This window comes from Pelodiscus sinensis, chromosome 28, assembly GCF_052426305.1.
Source record: "Pelodiscus sinensis isolate ZL-2025 chromosome 28, ASM5242630v1, whole genome shotgun sequence".
NCBI classification, from domain to species: domain Eukaryota; kingdom Metazoa; phylum Chordata; order Testudines; family Trionychidae; genus Pelodiscus; species Pelodiscus sinensis.
This window is the reverse complement of record NC_143079.1, coordinates 5,788,398-5,810,042: the sequence shown is the minus strand read 5'-3', so window position 1 is coordinate 5,810,042 and position 21,645 is coordinate 5,788,398. Positions and strand designations below refer to the sequence as shown.

Sequence of the window (21,645 nt, the reverse complement as noted above, 5' to 3'; positions counted from 1 at the left end):
ATCGCAGGGGCATTTTCACAATCGTTTTTGCTGATGTTTCTGCTTTCAGAGCGCGTGTGTGCACCCCCCCCCCCCCCCCCCAGCTAGATACATTCATGGAGGTTAGGTCCATAAAAGGCTATTAGCCAGGGGATAAAATGGCGTCCCTGGCCTCTGTTTGTCAAAGGCTGGAGAAGGATAGAAGGAGACAAATTGCTTGATCATTGTCTTCAGTCCACCCCCTCTGGGGCACCTAGCACTAGCCACTGTCGGCAGACAGGCTACTGGGCTAGATGGACCTTTGGTCTGACCCGGTATGGCCGTTCTGATGTAAGCTTTCCATTACACCCAATCCAACACTGGCCAGGTATCAGGAGTAACTAGGTGTCTTGTTGAACAGGTGGCTGTCTAATAGCATCACGTATTGCTGCTAAAACAGCTTGCCCGCCTGAACATATCTCTGAATGTATCTTCTGAGTTGGTGACCTTCCGACCCCGCTACTATTTATTGTCATTCTTCCCACTAAACTTTTGTCTTCACTTTCTGAACAAAGTACTCAGAACAAACTTCTCTATCAGAACACACTAAAACCTCTCTACTAAGAAGGTCCTTGAAATTATGCTGAAATTACTTAAAAGTACAGTTTGTAGTAGCACAGCTTTCCCTTCACCATACATGTCCTCCTCTTCCACGGTAGGACTGGAAGCATTCTGTGCTTCATAAACATTTTTAATTTGTTTGCTACCAAAGGATTTCTAATATTAAATTTTCAACTTCTTTTCTTCTCATGTTCCAAGTGTTTGTGCCTGGGGCCGAAGGATCAGAAACAGAGAACACGGCATTACAGAGATGTTTTATCAGGGGAGGAACTCAGTAGGGGCATGTCTACACTACAGAGTTTTGTCGGAAAAACAGCCGTTTTTCCAACAAAACCTGAGTTATGTGCACACTGCAATCACGTTCTTCTGAAAGTAAATCGAAAGAACAGAGGGGTTTTTCCAGCATTGGTAATCTTCTTTCTACGAGAAAGAAGCCTTTTTCCAAAAGAGCTCTTTCAGGAAAAGGCGTGTGTGGACGGGGAAGAAGGAGTTCTTTCGAAAGAAGAGGAAAGAGGAAAAAGCACAAGTGCCCTGGTGGCCACTCCGTCCATAGTAATCACAGCTTAAATGCGAGATAGCATCCACACTGAATGGATGCTATCTTTCAAAAAAGCAGATCGCTTTTCCGATGTGCTTGTGTGTGTGGATGCTCTTTCAGAAGAAGTTTTTTCAGAAGATCTCTTCTGAAAAAAGGTTCTTCCAAAGGAAACCTGCAGTCTAGACATAGCCCAGGACAGGGGACAACAGAAAGAGCTTCTTGACGGATGAGAGATGGGATTAGTAAAAAAGACTGAATGCTTGAGAATGAAAACCCAACATGTTATTCCAAATACATTTATAAAGCCTTTGGCAGTATGTCTCCTAACCCTCCCCCTCAGCCCAGATAGCTCATTTAAGCAATAAATCTGAGCTGCAGGTTTAGTTTAAGGTTTTGGGTTTGATCTATGACAGCCCTATAAGGCTTGAGTCCTGCTTGCTGGATAAACCCTCTCTTCACATTCAATACTGACACACTGTGGTCAGCAGAGGCACTCCAATTGGAGTAACACCACCTCCAGTAAAGAAAGACTTGCCAGCAAGACATTCTCTATGAAAGGCTCTCAAATTTCCTCCTGCCTCCATCCCATAATCCAAAACCGACAATATCTGTGCAAGTCCCATCTACTTACTCAGACTTTGTCTGCACTTACATGTTTAAAGTGCATTTGCTGCAGCGCTTTAAACTCTTAAGTGTGGCCACAGCATCAGTGTTGGGAAGAGAAGTCCACAAGGAGAGTGGCTCCCAGTGCTGTAGCCTGGTTTATACGGACACTGTACAGATCCGTAACTTGCTGTGCTCAGGGAGGGGGGAAGAGAAGGGTGTCAAGTGTTTTTTCATACCCATGGGCCCGAAAGTTATAGCACTGCAAAGTGCCAGTATAGACTTAGGTCATGTGGATTGACACTGCGGAGATCGACCTTCTGGCGTTCTATCTAGTGGGTCTAATAAAGATCCACTAGATCAAACACTGAGGATGCCCACGTCAGTGCGTACTTCTACTCCTCGCAAGGAGTAAGGGAGGCCAACGGGAGTATTTCTCCTGCTAACCTCTCGAGGTGGGGATGTCGCTAAAATTTAAACTAAAGGTACATCAACTCCAGCTATGTAATTAACATAGCAGGAGTTGCGTATCTTTATTTGAATTTACCCCTAGCATAGGCCTGACCTCAGCCTCAGGTTCCTGCAGAAGGAAAGGCACAACAACAAATGAAGCGTTTGAATTTTATCTCCTCTCTCTCTGGTTCTAGAAGATTTTTTTAAAATCAATTCTGTGACTTTCTATTTGAAATAAAAGCAACCTAGAACTCATATGGGTTATATATTTCAATACAGTTTCCCTGCAAAAGTGGCCTCTGACTGGTCTACTTTAGAAAAGTGGCACTGGTGTGAATAAATTAATAGTAAAAAACCACCAATGCATACTCCTAGCATACAAGTACTTAAACTGCTTTAAAACTCACTTTAATGGATTTAGCTTAATTCACTACATTCACCAATTTACACTGATTTATCTTAAGGAAGACTTAAAGTGGTTTAAGTACATCTATGGAGGTTTGTACTGGTGGAACTGATTTAATTTTAAATCAATTTAATACTGCTAGTGCAACTTTTCTAATACACATTAGCCCTACCCACAATGACTTCAGTTTGTATTTGTCAATGGTGAGCTTTTGTTTTTAAAAATATCTCTATGTGTTTATTACCTGTAGTTGAGCAAAAAACTGTTGGTTCTTTTAACAGTCTAAGTTTAGTTTCCTTGAAACAAAAGTTGTCCCTGTGCTCTCAAGCACATGGACATGTGCAATGCTGTGTCTGCTGTAAAAATTGCTTGCTTCACCTGCACATCTCAGATCAAGATTAAGACTAAGCTTTGAGGTAGCTCTAATCTGGTAGGAGAACAACACTGGCTCCCTTCACAGGCAAATGCTCTAACAGCCTCAGAGATCTGTTTTGCAGCTTCTCAAATAATCAAGAGGAAATTTCCACGAATTAAATCCTAGAAGTATTGTGAATCTTGTAAAAGCTACTTCGTTTCTAAGTTTTAAGTGGCTCTTCTTTACCTCATACCCAAAACTAACAGCCAAGAAATGGTCTGGTAGCACTTTATGGACTAACAAAACATGTAGATGGTATCATAAGCTTTCGTGGGCACAGCCCACTTAAGAAATAGGCTGTGCCCAAGAACGCTCATGATACCACCTACATATTTTGTTAGTCTATAAAGTGCTACCAGACCATTTGTTGTTTTTTAAGTTTAGCCAAAACTAACAATTCAAGAGGTTTAATTCCAGAGACACAGTTCTGCCTAAGGCTCTACGGAACAAGAGAATCACACAAATCCCAAGCACCTTACCAAATGAGAAATCTAGGATATATTGGCATAGAGTTTAAAATTAGGACTAATGTGTTCAGTAAGAACACATTGCAGTAAGAGATAAGGTAAGCAGCAATGAGGACAGCTTTATTACAGTACAATCCAACTGGTATATCCCAATGGGGAAAAAAAGGAACATACCAATTAAGCAATCAAAGGCTCAATGGGAATGTGTTATTGTGGAAGATGTTCACTTATTTCCACGAATTGCGTTATAAGTAATGTTCACAGCATACAACAAGACTAGCTTACTGCGTGATACCAGTCAGGTCACTAATATCGCTGATGTTCAAACCAAAGGCGGCTAGCAACAACCACTACCTTAAAGCACATTACACTGGATTAACACAAGCCCTCCTTCCCACTTCGGAAACCTGGGTACAGGCTGTGGCGCAAGGCGCAAGTATAAAGAGTTAGGTCATTCCACAGTGCACTCTGAAACAATGCAGAAGAATCATTCATTTTGGCTCAAGAGAAATAAAGCAACGGAGTAGCAGCGAATGCATTTGAGTGCTTCACTAGAGGTATATGGGGAGAGCTTGCCAAGCTCCTGTTCATATTATGCCTTACCTCAGAGCACTCTCACTGTGCTGTTTTCACAAGCACCACGATAGTTAAGAGTTCAAGACTAGAAGGAGGCATCATACCTAGTCTGACCTCCCATGTAGGACAGGTCACCAGCACCACCCAGCCACCTCCACCCCACTAAACCAAACCACTCAAATTAGACCAAAATATTACAGCCCTCAGGAGACTAAATTATCCGTGCCATAGGCAGAGAACAGGAGAAATGGAGCTGTACCAATTCTTGAGGCCCCTGCAACGGCAAGTTCCAAATATGATTTAATTTACTTGTAAGTCACAGTAACATTGTTCAGGGGTCTATCACAATGTACAAAAACACTACTGGTAAGTGACAGGTCTTGCTTAAATGATCTTGCCAAGGATTTAAAAATCTGGATGAAATTCTAGCCCCATTAACATCAATGAGACTTTTGCTAGTGACTTCCATGGAGACAGAATTACATAAATCCTTGGTGAGTACTTTTTTTTTGATTCTTTATGATTAATGAGGTAGATCTGAAAGTTACACATTTTTAAAAGTTAAAAGCATTAGGACTGCATAATCTGGCCTTTCCTAGTTTTGTTGGAGGCCCAGTGGGAGTAAGAAAAAAGGTTTATTTTTGTATTAACATCTTCATTTTAGGGGTACAGATGTTCAGTTTTTAAACACAGGCTTCCTTTATTTCATGTGTTAATAAGTCAATTAAGTTAAAATAGGTGTTACCATTTTTACTCCAAAGAGTTTTAATCTCCTCATTACATATCATTTCCCTCTTGCCTTTTGTGAGAGCTTTGCGCTTATTCTGCAAATATCACAGACTTCCAGTCTAGACAGGACAAGTGTTTTTAAGACACTAAACAAAAAAACTTAAGAATGAGGGAGGTGGTTCTGTTACTTGATAAGAATCCCTTATGCACTTCAGTTTACCTCTGATATCTGCCTGTCTTTCTGCAGGCTTCTAAGTCAAGGGAGGCAGTAAGGGGGAACCACGCAGGAACCTAAACAATGAGGTAAGATACTAGTTATTTATCATTGGTAAGACAACAAGTAAATGGAAAGATGCTATTTTCCAGATGATAGGCAGAGCTGGACTGTCAATGGTGAAAGCCTAGAGATAGAAAGAGTTTATAGACAGTAAAGGATGGGGATACTGATACCTCGAGACAGGGTGCTAACAGAGAAACTGCACCAAACACACTTCAATCTCAGCTAGAGATGGAGGTAACAGGTGAGTAAAGCTTACTAAAGCATGCAAGAGAAGATTACGGCTTAGATAAGAGGAAATACATGGACAAGTCTTTGCTTTAACCCATCTCTACGACTACCCTGTATCTTTGGGCTAATAAATACACAGCTTCTTCAAAGCGGAGTCACTGAGTTGCTAGTCACAGGCTCCCAGAGAGGGAAAGGGCTTACATGTGACAAACACAGCTGAGCCTGTTGTAAACTTGGTAAACAGGGGACTGCAGCTCAGAGACAGGCTAGGAGTGGGAAGACTACACGGTTCCACTCAGACAGGTACGAAGAGAGTGAAAACTGTCAAAGGGTGCATGGAAAGAGATCTCAAAGCACAGCTTGCTTCATGTCTGGACTGCCCCCAAATCTTGCATCCTTACAAATTTTAATGAGATGGCCTTCTGGTCTATTTTACAGTCAACTTTTTCATACTTTATAGATTGCCTGTAACTTACTCTAGTACCAGGGTATGTTGGCAGGATCGCTCATTAGATACAATACCTTAATGCAGGGCTACTCAACATGTGGCCCGCAGGCTGCATGCAGCCCACAGCCTGTTTGTTTGCGGCCCATGGTGCAGTTTGGGTTTATGCGGGCTCGCGACACGGCCCGCAGGTGGGATCTTTTGAACACGGCCTCCACTGGGAACACACTCCACAATGGTGAGGCCTCTCTCAGGCAGGGTGAGCAATGAAAGATGCAAGCAGACGGGCTGGCTGGAACAGATGGGTACAGGGTGTCGGTGTTTCTAGCCCCCAGGGAGGAGGTGCGGGGAGCGCCAGGGCATGGGTGAAAGAAGCTATTTGCATATATATTTGCATGTACATGCAACCACACTTAAGTTGTGGCCCTCAGCATGTGCTGTGAGTATCATAGTGGCCCCCGGGGTTTCCAAAGTTGAGTAGTCCTGCCTTAATGGGCACCAAAATAACCAATGCAGAACAGGGCAAGTGAAGGATAGAGGGGATGCTTTTACTTGGCAAATCCTTGCATTTGTTAGAATCAATGCTAGAATAGTAGTTTTATTGTTAAAAAGCTCAGATACCCAGAAAACATCCACCGATGGCAGTACTCCAATCAGATCATATTCTCTGATGAAAATCTTACAGGCTCTAATTTTAGAAGAGTTTCACTAATGCTCTCACAGTGGTATAGTAATTACATGAATAAATGGACTCTCAACAGCCCCTGCTGCATTCTAGGTTTGCAGCGGTGAATCTTAAGCGAACCTTATTCTTTGTGCCTTACTTTCCTCATTTGTAAAATGAACACCGTATTACAGGCAGTCCCCGACTTACGCGGATCTGACTTATGTCGGATCCACACTTACGAACGGGGCTCTCTCGCCCTGGAGCTCGCAGGCAGCGGTCCCGCCACTTCGACCTCCGGGGCGAGAAAAGCTGGTCCGGGTGCCCCTGGTCTGCTGGGGACCGTCTCCAGCAGACCAGGGACACCTGGAGCAAAGCCTCAGAGGCGCGGGACCCCTCCGCCTCCCCGGCTTTGCTCCGGGTGTCCCTGGTCTGCTAGAGACGGTCCCCAGCAGACCAGAGGCACCGGGAGCAAAGCCGGGGAGGCGGAGGGGTCCCGCGCCTCTGAGGCTTTGCTCTGGAAAAGCCTCAGAGGCACGGGACTCTGCCGCTGCTGCTGCTTTGCTCCCGGTGCCTCTGGTCTGCTGGGGACCGTCTCCAGCAGACCAGGGACACGGGGAGCAAAGCCGCAGCGGCGGCGGGGTCCCGCGCCTCTGAGGCTTTGCCAGAGCAAAGTCTCAGAGGCGCAGCACCCCGCCGCCGCTGCGGCTTTGCTCCCCGTGTCCCTGGTCTGCTGGCGGGGGGGGGGGGGCGCACAGCTAGTGCCCCCCCCCCCCCCCAGCAGACCAGGCTTTTGTTGTGGACCCTGGGGTAGAGCAGCTGGGGTGCTGCCAGGTTGGTCCTGCAGTGACCTATCTGGCAGCCCAGCTGTTCTGTCCCAGGCTCGAGATTCAGCCACTGTTGAAACTGATCAGTGGCTGATTCCAGAAAGCTGGGGGCAGAGCAATTCTGCCTCCAGCTTCCTGTAGTCAGCCCCTGGTCAGTTTCAGCAGCAGCGGCTGAATCTGGAGCCAGTTCCGACTTACATACAAATTCAACTTAAGAACAAACCTATAGTCCCTATCTTGTACGTAACCCGGGGACTGCCTGTATTCAGCTAACTTGTTTGGGAGAAAATAGACTGTAATGAAAAATTAATGTTAGCCAAATGATTGCTGAGACACACAACTAGTTCAGCCATTACAACAGAGTACAGGTGAATATGTTCGCTAGCACAAATAAAGCACTTCCACACAAAAGTCAGAATAGAAATTTTAGATGCTCTGTTGTTGAAATGCTTGACTAAGAAGTTAGCAGGATGTCACTAGCCGTAACAAAGAGGGAGGACCTTTGTGCAGGTTGTTCCTTCCTGTCCCACATTGTGGTTTCTGGAACTTTTTGCTGTACTGAAAATGTTGTCGTCTCAATTCAGTTTCTTTAGAAACTGATATAATAATCACAGCATAAAGAAACTTTAGGCAAGAGCAAGATGACTTCTAAACAAGGCCCTAGTATTTTATACTAATTTCAAAGGAGCAGGAACATGGAAGTTGCTGAAAAGGACTGAGCTGGCGTACACCTATATCATAGAAAGGTGCACTTTGCTACACAGAATGCAAAATAAATCGGTTAAGGCCCGCCTACTACTACCACACTCAGTTATCAAATATCCGCATGCCAGGAGATAGAATGGTGTCTAATAGGAGAATGCCCTCTGAATTCTAAGTATATATTACACGTGTTCTCTGCAACACAAGGACTCACCTGTCAAACCGGCTCTTGTACCTTGTTTTGGAAAGCTAGAGTCTAACAGATATGTTTCCATCATAAATACTAGTGGCTCAGCAACTGTAATTCAGGCAAATTGCGTAGAGAGCAGGACAAGTACACATAATGCTAGGGCTGAGAGCTGTGAAGTTCTGCCCAGAACTCTGAATCCAGAGATCTTACTCTAGGTCGAGTAGCATATTAGATCACTAGTGAGTTTTAGACAGACAACTACCCATAAACTTTTGCCGACTAATACGTTATACAGAAGACTGCTTTATCAGTCCAGGATACATTGAGAATAATGAAACAAATCGGAAAACTCAAAGGCTTGAGCTCCTCAAACAAGGCTCAAGTTAGAATTGAAAGTTAGCATTTACATTTCAGCTTCATAAGCAAATAGTTTTTAATCCCTCAGATTTGAGGAACTGCTGTGCTGAGATCACATTTTCCTCCCTTACTAAGTCTGAAAGCAGAACAGATTAAAGATGTAATTAAATTAAAAACAGGGAAATCTGAGGACATTTAACAATGGATTCCTCTTTGGCCTAAAATGCAAGCGTGATGTCGAGTCGGGTACCCCCCGATCCTGCACCCCATCTGCAGCAAGAACAGACTCCACCTGCCAGTAGAATCGAGGGTTTATTGCTTCTCCAGGATACAGCACGGCACAGACGTGATGTGGTTACAGGAGCCAGGGCCAGGATGCCTCAGACCCCTTGGTTTGGGGTTCATCACCCCTAGCTCCTCAGCCCTCCACTCATCAGGCTGTTCCCTTCATGTTTCCCAACCAGCAACTGCCCCTTCTCCTGAACACTCACTTCCTTAGTTCTCTCGCTGACCAGTCTGACCAGCTGGGTCTTTGTCTACATGACTTAGGCAGCCCACCTGCTGGGCAGTGCTCAGAGGCAGAGGCCAGTAGGGGTCATCCAGAGCCCAAGCACAGCAACCAGCAAGGTAGGGACACTACATCACCACATGTGGGTGAGTCAGTGGGAATCACACCTCACAGTGCAGGGAGGCACCGGGTTACAGAGCCGACAGCCCCCTCACTACGCCATAGCAAGACTGCCTTCTCTCAATCCAGTGTCAGAAAGCAGCACCAACAAAACATTCTAAAGGGACAAATTCCTAAAACCACCAAGCTACTTAAGGTGCAGCACGTTATCTGCACAGCTTTCCTTAATGCTTGATCTATCAGTTCCACTATTTTTTCAGGTGAAATTCTCTGTTTATGTTTATTCCAGTAACACGGATCACACCACCCTGCCATTAAGAGTCTCATTTTTTACTACAAGTCTATTTCACTCACTTAATTGGCCTGGCAAAACTGACTTCCTACAGAAGTCTGATCATGTAAGTTCTCAGTCCAGAAGCTAATACTCTTTAAAAATGATTAAGTGGATTGTAAAATTGCAAGATGTGCTAAGAAGTGGTAGTTCTAGTCTGCTCCCGAAGAGCATATCTGTTCAAGAAAGCTGTAAAAGTAAGGAAATCCACAACAATTCTGCCTTCCACTCCCCTGAGCACCATAGCCCATTAGAAATGCCAATCCTGGAGCTGAAGGTACACAAGAATAAAAAAGTCTGTAATCCTTTCCTAAGCAACTGACCCACTTCCAGGACAATTTAGAACAGTCTTCTGAACATCCAGAAGGCATCTTTCATTGTCCTGTTTTAAAAACCTGAACAGATGGGGATTCTACAATCTCCCTTGAAAAACTATTCCAGATCTTCAACTCTGCAGCGTAAGTCCATTACTCCTTCAGCAGAGCAAGGACAACTGATCTCAGTCCTCTTTATAGACAGTCCTTAACATATCTGAATACGGGTATCAGGTCCCTCCTCAGTCTTAATGTCTCAGGACTAAACATGTCTCCCTCCCCTTTTTAAAAAAAACCTTTCCTCCTAGGTCAGGTTTTCTAAACCTATCAGTTTTCTTGTTCTCTTTTAGGCTCTGATTTGTCCACAGCTTTCCTGAAATGCAGTGCCTAGAACTGCATACATCAGCCCCGCTGAGCTCTCTCCCTGCAGAGTACAGGGACAATTACTTCTTGCATCTTACACTCAACTCTTCCCTTAATAAATCCAAGAATTCTATTTTTGTTTTTTGCAGCTGCATCACATTGTTGACTCCTGTTCAATTTGGGACCCACTATAAACCCCATTTATTTTTCAGTAGTACTAGCACATAACCAGTTATCCCCCAGTTTGTAGCTGTGTCTTTCATTTTTCCTTCCCAAGTGAAGTACTTTGCACTTAGCTATTTAAGTTCATCATTGTGATTTCAAATCAATTCTCCAGTTTCTGTAAATTGTTTTGAATTTTAATCCTATCCTCCAGCATGCATGCTTGCAGCCCCTTTCATCTTGGTGTCATCTATCCATTACCTGAGCCATTAATGAAAATATGACTAGCACTGGATCCAGAATTGATCCTGCAACACATCGTCCCAGTGAATCACAGAACCATAGAACACTAGAACTGGAAGGGACTTCGATAGGTCATCGAGTCCAGTTCCCTGTCCTCACGGCAGGACCAAGCACCATCTAGACCAGTGTTTCTCAACAAGTGGTACAAGTATTCTTAGGGGTACTCGAGAGAAGTCTGGGGAGGGGGGAGGGTACATCAACACAACTGAAAATTGGAGAAAACTGCATTTTTTTTTAAGTTTTACAGTGTTTTATTATTTTTGTACTTTTTACACCCCAAAATTTCATTACCCACTACAATTAAGTAGTTTAAACAAACGTGTTGCAATGGTAGAAAATTTGTGTCTCTGAAAACTGTAGGTACTGGGGGTACTTATTGTTAAAGGGGGATACTTTATTTTAAAAGGTTGAGAAACACTAGTCTAGATTATCCCTGATAGATATTTAACGCTCTTAAATATCTACAGAGATGGAGATTCCACAACCTCCCTAGGCAATTTATTCCAGCGTTTAGCCACCCTGACAGGTAGGAAGTTTTTCTTAATTTCCAACCTAAACCTCCCTTGCTGCAGTTTAAGCCCACTGCTTCTTGTTCTATCCTCTAAAGAACTAAAGAGAACGAAGAGAACAATATTTCTCCCACCTCCTTGTAACACTCTTTTAGGTACTTGAAAACCACTATCATGTCGCCTCAGTCTTTTCTAAACTAAACTAGCCCAATTCTTTCAGTCTTCCCTCACTGTATCATTGATAGCAACTTGGAATATGGTTGTTCAAAAAGTTCTGTACGCATCTTATTACAATTTCATCTAGATCACATTTCCCTAATTTGCTTATGATACCGTCAGGTGGGACTGTACCAAAAGCCTTACTAAAAATCAAGAGGTGATATCTCTGTCAAAGAAGAAAATTAGGTTGGTTTGGCATGATATATTCTTGACAAAGACATGATAACTATTCCTTTTACGGTAACTCCATTATCTGCCTGGTGCTTACAACTTTAATAATTCTTTCCTGTATTTTTCCAGGTATCCAAATTAGACTGATTGGTCTTTAATTCCAAGTCACTCTCTGTTCCCCTTAAAGTTAGGTAGTATGTTTACCATTCTTAAGTATCTGGAACTTCAACCCTCCTCCAGGAATTCTCAAAGGCCACTGCATTTCATCAGACCCTGCAGATTTGAATACATCTAACATAAGTATTCTTTAACCAGTTCTTTCCCTATTTTGGCTTGCATTCCTTCCCCCGGGTTGTTAATATTAGATGGTGTGCTGTAATACCACTGATCCCACCAGCTGAGCTAGCTAGATATTTCTTTAACCAGTTCTTTCCCTATTTTGGCTTGCATTCCTTCCCCCGGGTAGTTAATATTAGATGATGCGCTACTACCTACCTGCCCTTAAATGCTTGATGTAGTTAATCATTATTAATATTTTTAGTGAGGAGCAAAATGGGCATTAAACACCTCAACCTTCTTCGTATCATCAGTTATTAGGTCTTCTTTACTGCTAATTAGAGGACCTTCAAATTCCTTCATCTTTGTCTTGCACCTAATGTATTTCTTACTGCTTTTTATGTTCCTAGCTAGATTTAACTCATTTGTGTCATAGCTTTTCTCCAAGATCTTAGTAAAATGACAATTATTTCCATAACAATGGTCCAGATTCTCTGCTGCTGTCAGTATAGCCCCACTGACTTTAATAGCACTACAACAATATACACAGTCCTTCAGATTTGTGTACGTGTGAACTATTAAACACTGATCTAACATTGTACATGTAAAGTTCAAACCAAAAAGATATACTTAAAAAACATGAGCCAACTATATATAGTTTCACACTACTGTCTGTTCTCTAATATTTTGTTAGAGTCCTGGATGCTTCCCTTCCTGCTTAATGAATGGCCTCTCTGCCTGCTGGCAAACACTGATTCTTCTCCTCTAATATTCTGAACTTGGTTGAAATAAACAATAGCTCCTTTTGTTTAATACCATGACAAATTATCATTGTTTGTACATAAAACATGAACAGTGTCAGCCCAACACTCAGACAAAGGTTTGTTAGCGAACTGCCTCAGAACCATAAACAAACATAGGAGTGGTTGAGAAAAATCCTAGTTATTCCACCTGCTTTCAATCTTAAAAAGTTTCTCAAAAATGAAACAGAAAACAAAAAGCTATGGAATCAGGTGCTCCACAATCAAACTTTTGGGGTAAGTTTCATGCTGGGCTGCTGATGTACTGTTAATTAAAAGATATGCTAGCCCATCACTGTAACAGTGCATTTCATATTATTTCTGGAAATATGTTAATGAATATGCACAACTTGATTAGGGTTCATGCAAAATTATTCTTGTAAGATATCATGGGAAAGCTTGTAATCTGCTGAATATGTATGTGTTATTTGTGTGTAGGGATGTAAAAGGTTAATCGATTAACTGGTTACCTCTAAGCATTAGTCTTACCGGCAAGCTTTAACAGGAAGGCCCGGCCCACAGTATGGCAGGGCTGAAACAGCACTCCCCCACCCATGGTGGGCTGGCCATCAAGACCCCTGCTGCTGGGGGGCTAGCAGCTATCTGATGGTTAAGCAGTTAAAATTATATTGTTTAACCAGTTAACTTTTTTACCAGGTATTTATTTCTCTATTTGTGTTCATGTATCATTCCTGCATTGGAAGTTAGGAATATGAAGTATAAATCAAATTACCAATCTAGATGTGCTAAGTGAGGGCCTTTAGTAGTACTCAAGGAGCTTAATGACCCAGTACTCAAGACAATGATCTACAAATAGTCTTGTTCTTCCTGAAAGTCAAGGCTATGGTTTGTCCTGCCAAGACATGGGGCCAGGTCATCTGATGCTGGAACCCATTTTGGATGCTGTACTTGTCCGCCAGGTGTATGAAAAGTTTTAAACTGAACACAAAGGGTTCCCACCTTTGGCAACAGAGATATAAAGATGGGAAACCAAACAACAGGGGTACCAGATGCCATGACACCTTGGTTTACCATCTAAGATGTTCACTGCAACCACTTGGAATTGAATATTCAGAAGGATCAGGCCTAAGTTGGGAGGTTTCCCCGCTTGTGAGAAAAGATTATTACAGTTACTATCAGAATAAGGAACTGCATGTAACAAGTTTCTTAGATTATGATGCTTAGCTGGGGTATTTTGTTTTATTTTGCTTAGTAACTTACTTTGATCTGTCTGCTCTTACTTGCAACCACTTAAATGTTATTTTTTGTAACCAATACAAATCCCTTCTATTTATTAATAAACCCACTGTAAATAATTGTTACCTGGGGTCAGGGGACAACAGCTGTGCCTCTCTTTCACTGATAAAGAGAGCAAACAACTTATGAGCTTGATCTGTATACATTTTTTATGCAGTCAGATGGATTTATCTGGGGTTCTGGACCCCTGGGGATGTGAATCTGGGTGCTAGGTCAAGTTCTTTGACTGTGCCATTGCTGAAGGAGACTGGAGAGTATAGCACAGCAGGACAGGAGAGTGGGGCACTCCAGAGAGCAGGTAGGTGCGCTCAGTGGTATTACAGTACATCAAGCGACAATCCCAAGGGGAATCTCTGTGCCTGAACCCATCCCAACCACAACCGCCTGATTAGAACCAATATTGCAGGTGGCAGTATCATAGCTATAATAAATAGATGTCTACCTGCTAAGGAATGAACGATGTAGGCTGGCTGGAGCAGAGAGGGAAAAGATTTTGTGTGAGTCTGCAATGAAGATGGAAGCCATGAGTTCCAGGGAACACACCTGCATTTGCTCTAATCCTGAGAGTGCACTAAAAACAGAATTGTTATTGCAGTGGTGCAAGGGTTAGCTGCCTCAGAATGATTCCATCTGAGAACCTAGGACTGTGTTCAGGTTGGTTCAACTTCTATGATCAGTGTGCTAGCTCTGATCACATTCCTGAGAGTAGGTCTACTTTAACTGGAAATTACACCTGCCCGCATTAGTGGAGATATGCCCATAATCACTCTACACCTCCTAACCCGATGTTGTGATGTGTAACAAATGTACAAGCAGAGGTTTACAGAGCAAAGAAAAATAAAGATTTGATTGACTTAAAACTAGAACAATAGGCAGAAATATTATCACTAGCCAACCGCCGAAGAGTGAGCAAAAACTGTTCTCTTTGGAGATGAAAGTTAACACACTATGATGCCATTTACCCCACAAGCCTTCCTTTCCACTCTGGAAGCCTAAGTTCGAACTGAGCCTAGGTACTTTTAGCCTCTGAAGGACAATAGGTCCATACCCAGAAATTCATAGTGTAATTTGGAACAAAGAGGAATTAGAAATCCTTCTTTTCAGAGTAGTTAAGCACCGAAATAAATTGCCTAGGGAGTAGAGATGTAAATACCCAGTAAAAAGTTAATCTGTTAAATGATATAATTTTAATCATTTCACCGATTAACTATGGACAGCTGGTAGGCTCTAGCAGCAGGGGTCCTGCCGGCCCTGCTACAGGTGGCAGGGGCTGCTTTGGTTCCGTCAGTCTGCTGTGGGTGGGCGGGCTTGCTCCTGCTGGCTGGGCCCTCCAGTTACCAAGTAAGCATGCCCATAAGGCTCTGGGTAGCTAGTTAACCATTTAACCTTTTACCTCCTAGTAGGGAGGTTGCAGAATCTCCATCACTGGAGATTAAGAGCAGTTTAGATGAACCCCGTTAGGGATGATCTATGGTGCTTAGTCCTCACATGACTGCAGGGGACTGGACATGTTGACCTCTGGAAGTTCATTCCAGTTCTAAGACTCTATGATATTCAGGAGAAACAGGAGGTGTATGAGAAAGCGTGCATAGCCTTGGTAAAATAACCTGATGCTTCCTTAGCTTGCCCAAAGTATCTACTATGTCCCTCCTGCACCTGCTGGGGGAATCCTTTACAGCCCATATACAGAAATACCAAAGCACAACAGGGCAACTGAAGGATGGAGTGGATGGCTGAACTTGGAATGTCCTTATATTTGTCAGATTTTAGTCTGTGAATGGTAATATTGTTTTTTAATTGAATGTGCTCAAACAGCCAGAAAACATTCACAGTATACTAATCCAATCAAATGACTGTCTCTGATGAAAATCTTTTAGGTATTATTTTAGGGAGATCCTCACTGATGGATATTTCTCCTCACATTTTAACTAGACCACATATTACATTAATAAACAGAACATTTTCGCTGTCCCAATGCTGTATTCGAAATCTGCAATATCACCATATTCTTCAGTGATGGAATACTCACATTTCTTCTCCCTCCTTCAGCAGAGACCAAGAGAAATCAGACTAACTAGCTTTCCTCTAGCAGCAAGTAACTAATTTTCTGACTGCCACATGATCTGGTGTTAGAGGTAACAAACGGGTGGGGACTTTTAAACTTCAGATATTAGGCAAAATCTACTGTTTTTACCAAGATAAAAATACCGTGTAGCACAGCGATTATGCAGAGAAGGGACCCTGTATATATTAGATAAGGGCTAAAAGCATGAGACAGCAAAGTATTTAAATGCTAAAATGATAGTCGAGCTCTACAATTTAAACACAAACAATACTAAAATGAGTGGGAAGGTGCCTAAGTAGAAGGGAATCTACAGGACAGAGGATGTAAAAAAAAGTTACAAAACCACATTTATGTCCATTACACCTTTCATCCAAGAAATTCTCTTTATAAACACTGAACCTCACAGCACGCTTGAGATTGGAATCTATTCATTTAACAGGCAGAGTAGTTAACTGACAGTGTCAAATGGAAGAGAATCCAAGAATCCTCCTTGCTCGTGTTCTTCTGTTCTAGCCTGGAGATGACACTTGTATGTAGCCAGAAACTACTTTGCAAAAAAGTCAGAACAACTTAGGTTGCCAATTTGGACACACAAAAGAGAGAAACCGAGTCACTGAAAGTAGTAAGGAGGTCATCAACTCTCTCTTGCAAATGCAGAATTGTTCCCGCAAGTTTATCTGCATTCCCAGGATGTAAAATTCAAAATCCTAATACTTGGAGTAGTGTAAACTACTCTGTTGTAAACACACTACTTAGAGACCTACATATCCTGTGTCAGGATGGGGAACCTCCAGACCATGGGCTACATGCGCTTCATCAGGGTTAGCTGCTAGCAGGCTGCAAGATGGATTGCTTACTGAATGCCCTGCAGCTCCCAGTTGAAGTGGTTCAACATTCCTGGCCAATGGGAGCTATGGGAAGCGGTGGCCTCAAATGCAGGTTCCCTACCCTGTCCTATGTAGGAAGGGCAAAATGTCAAATCTTTTATATTTCACACTGTTAAGTAAGGCCATAAGACAGCCTGACACTTCAGTCATTTCTTAGACAAAGTACTTGTTATAACTTCATGTTTAAAAGTCTCTGATCTAGAGGTGAATTTTTTATATGGCCACACCTCATGACAACACAGGACACAAGATGAAAAAGCAAACCACACTCACATACACACTTGCTAACAACTCTGCATAGTTTTTCTGATTAAGTACTTAACTCATTAAGCTTTTCCATTTTACAGTAAATTAAGTTTTCCCCCCTTAGTCTTCCCAGTTATCTGTGTCACACACAAATGATCAGAATTACAATTCATTTGTAAACATGCATTTTATTGCATATACTGAAGAATTTTCATGTTACACAGGGTATTATCTAAATCTGGGGGTGAAACTGATTCTTCTAAGATTCATAAGTGAAATGTAATAATAGTGTATTGAGCTAGTAGCTATTCACACTCCTCAGTCCTGACTAGGGATGAGAATGGTTAACCGGTTAGCGTCAACATTCACTGGTAGTGATGCTTACAAGTTACAGTTATCTGGCGGGGGAGGGGGGAAGCAGCAACACACGGGGGGATTGGAGGGGAAGGGTAGGCTGCTACAACCTTGCCAGAGCAGGCTCTGGCTGCACAGGTGGGTGTGCTCCAGCTGGGCTGATTAAACAAGATTTTACATCCCTAGTCCTGACTTACTTCTAAAGCATACAGTCTGAGTAGAACTAGCTGTAAAGAAAGTGACTACAGCTCTTTCCCCACTTTGACTGTGTCTATTCTTTATTAACTCATCACCCTGATATAAAAGAGAAGACACATGGGATTCTGTAGGAGTTACACAATTTTAACAGGTTTGTTTGTACCTTACAAATATGCTGAGAAACAATTTTTTTGCTCTGCTCACCCATATTCCCATTAAACTTCATAACATTTAAATGGTGAGTTTTAACTGACAGAGTCCCCATCAGTGCCCTGAGATCCTCTAATGCAACGGTTCTCAAACTTTTTGAGCTTCGGATCCCTTTACATATGTAAAAATGTATGCGGAGCCCCAGCGGTCCACTGATTTTATGTGTTGTACCTATCAATGTTTTCAGTTTGTCAACCTTGCGGAGCCCCTGGAGATGAGGCAGAGCACAGTTTGAGAAACACTGCTCTAATGAAAGATATTGTACAAGTGGAAATTTCATTAGAAAAGCAATAATCTGCTGAATGTGTATATTCCATTTGTGTGCACGTATTATTCCTGTATTTGAAGTTAGAAACAAAGTATAAACCTGTTTACTAATCTAGATGCGTTAAGTGAAGGCCATTAGTATTACTAAAGGAACATAATAGCCCGGTACCTGGGACAATGATTTCTGAATAATCTTACTCTTCCTGCAAGGTTTGTACTGCTAAGATATGGGGAAAGGTCTGGAACCCATTTTGGATGCTGTACTTGTCCACCGAGTGTGTGAAAAGTTTAAACTGAACACCGAAGAGTTCCCGCTTCTGGCAAAAGAGGTGTAAGGATGGGAAAGCAAACAATAGGGGTGGCTGCCAGATGCCAGGACATGTCTGCTAAACACCCCAGATGACTATGGGAAACAGTGAAGACTGAACTGGGGAAGGATCAGGCTGCAAGGCTTCCCAGCTTGTGAGAAAAGAGGACTAGCAGGGTTCCCTGTAAGGTGCATGCCCAAGAATTTCAGTCCCACCTACGTCCTCAGCAGAACCAAGCAGCTGCAACCCCAACTGCTCCCAAGGGCAAGACCAGAGGACTAAAAATAGCACCACGACCCCAGCTCAAGTCACAGCACATTGTGTGTGCTTCCCCGTGTTCCAGGACTAGAGCCTGGGCCGCAGTGCTATTTTTAGTACCATGGATCCGGCCCCAGCAGCCGCCATACAGCCACGGCCCAAACTGCTCTCGGGGGTTGGGCCATGTGACAGGCAGGTGCCCCGTGTGCTAGGACTAGAGCCAGGCCACGGTGCAACTACTCCTGGGCCAAAGCTGCGGTACTAAAATTAGCACTGTGGCCCTGGCTTCAGCCCCCGCACACAGGGCAGCTGCTTGCCATGCTGTCCCTCCCGGCAGATGCAGGTGTAAGGATGGCAGAAGGGAAGGGAAGGGAAGGGAAGGGAAGGGAAGGGAAGGGAAGGGGCAGGCAGAGAACTAAGGGGAAGATGGGGGCAAGGAGAGGGGGCTTGTGCTGAGGGAAAAGAAGGGGGCAAAGACAGGAGAAGAAAGGGGGTGGCATCAAGGGGCAGAGTGGAGGAGAGACAAATGCCAGGGGGTCAAGAAGAGACAATTACGGGACGGGGGGGGGGGAAGGTGTCAGTGGGGCTAGGAGAGGGAAGGAGACAGGGTCATGCTGGGAGAGGAGAGGGAAGAGACAATGGGGGCAAGAGAAAGGAAGAGGAGAGAGGAGGAGTGGGTGTCGGGAAAAGAGGGATTGAAATGGGATGTGGACATGAGGAAGGTGGGGGATGGAGCAAGTCATGTGTGAGGGTGGAGAAGGTGGTGAGGGGAACTGGGGCAAAGGGTGGTGAGGGGATGGGCACCTGGAAGAGGGCAAGGGGGACAGGTGTTGGGAAGGCAGGGGCAGTGAGGGAAGGGGAAGCACCAGGAGTGTGGAGGTGCCAGGGTGACTGTGGGGGTGAAGCATTTGGTGACCCCCCTAGTTCTGACGTTATGGGTACAAGTAAATAATTTTTCCGTATTCACTTTCTCCATACCTGTCATGATTTTATAGAGCTCTATCATATCCCCCCTTAGTCTCCTCTAATGGATCATCCATTTCTAAAGAGTATGGTGGTATCTGTCTTTTTTTTAAATGGAATTGTTGACAAAGATTCAGTGAGAATTGCCTCAGTACTGATGAAAAGCCAAACATTTTGGGCCTTGATATTCTTTTTAAATCCACTACTCAGGGATCTAAAGATAGGTGCCCAAGTGTGAGCTTCAAAAAATCTGGCTGTCCAGCAATCTGTTGAATTCAGCAGAAGCTGCTGGTTCTCAGCACGTTTGAAATATCAACCACTGAATTGGACACCTGACTCTGGTACCCATTATTTTAAATCTTGGCCGCCATGCTTTCCCAGTGGAGCTCACAGAGTGATAAAGCATAAACAAAGTTGAGAGAAAGCACAGAAGTAAAAGCATTCCCATTTTCCATACAGCAAATATAAATAGCATGTGATCATCTTCAAATGAGAAATGCCCCCAAGAAAACAGCTACCGAAAAGGAGAAATAGCTGTGGAATTGATCCTATATTACATGGTTGCTTAAGCAACACTCTTTGCATACAAGGGCTGCGATAAGCTTTAAGCAGGTTTACTTCAATGGAGTCTGATTTAACCGTGCTGACAGGACCCATTTCAGATAACTGAGGAAACGTATGCTACGTTTGGCACCAAGATGGCAGAGCCAGAAAGCACGCAGAAGTGCATGCAACCTAATGATTTTAGGAGAACCTGACTTAGACACCTAAAATGGACTGATTGGTACATCTCAAGGTCAACACAAATCCCTCCTGATGTCTTTCAGGCTCCCCTTCAGATATTTGCACTGCAGTAGTCAGAGATGGTAAACTGTATGAGACATACATTGATTTCAAGGCACCTCCCTCCTCCAGCCTAACACATACAAAATCTCTGGCTCAAGAATCTAACATGTTTAGTGCTGTTATTTTTGTCCAAAGTCTTCCAATAGATGTTAACATCCATTCTCAGATTTCCATGTGTGTTGTAATCTAGGTCACAGTTTGCAAACAGAGAGTACAGTGTGTGCAATGGGATTTTCTTTATACGTGTGCTATCAATCCCTATGATCAGACAACATGCCTTAGAAGTATTAATGCCAAGGCAGGAGGTGAGGAAAAAATGGAGCTGAGTAATAAATTGTGTGTAGAAAATTAGTCACTACTAGGGGATGTTAGGAAGCATGTAATTTGGTAATCATGTCGCTGACAATTTTTGTTGGTTACACAATTAACCGATATGTGGCTCTGCATTGAAAGGAGCTTGAGAGCTGGTGGGCAAGCATGCTTGTTCAGTCCTGGCTCATGCCAGGTCTTTAAATTCAGAGCTCCAGCAGGGGCAGCTGCCGGACCCGGCCAGAGCTGGGACCGAGCCAGCATGCCTGCCTACTGGCTCCCAAAATACTTTAACTGGAGATCTGCGGCATGGGGTTGTGGTGTGTGTGTAGCCGGTAGCATTAACCGATAAGCATCTGCTTATTGGTTAATCGTTTAATCGGCTACACTATAACATCCCTTGTCACTACACTACCAGTTTTATATAAATCAGAGCTAGGGATGTGAAAGTGTAATTGTGTACACAGTTAACCAATGAGCTGTTACCTTCAGTTATACGCAGGTTCCTGACACACAGGGGGAGCCAGCTTAAAAGCTGACTCCCTATGCACATCGACTCTTGGGAGCTGATTAACACCCCATCCCCATGTGCATCCACTGAATTTTTTTAGCAGTCACACGATTACTTAGTTAAATGCATTTTAACATCTCTAGTCAGGGTCCACACAAGAGAAAGTATAGCTGGCATTTCGAAGTAAGGAGGACAGGGACTCTCCCATATAGGAGTTTGCGTTTGCAGGGAAAGCAATGTCACCATTTCAGCAAATGAACACTGTACATTTTTATCTGAGACGGGGACACATTTATTACTCATGGAAGTAACACTAGCTTTGCAGCTTCAAGTGCATGTAAGACTCGGGAGAAATGAAAAACAGGCTATCCCGTTCTTGATACATTTCAACAGACCTCACCAGGACAGAACCTAGGTATCATGAAAAAGTT

At 43.3% G+C, this 21,645-nt stretch overlaps 1 protein-coding gene across 1 annotated transcript in view; it reads right to left on the bottom strand.

Moving 5' to 3' along the window:
• The window catches only part of XPO7 (exportin 7), an 86,097-nt gene that overhangs the window by 46,053 nt on the left and 18,399 nt on the right, over positions 1 to 21,645 (bottom strand). The window lies entirely within an intron of this gene.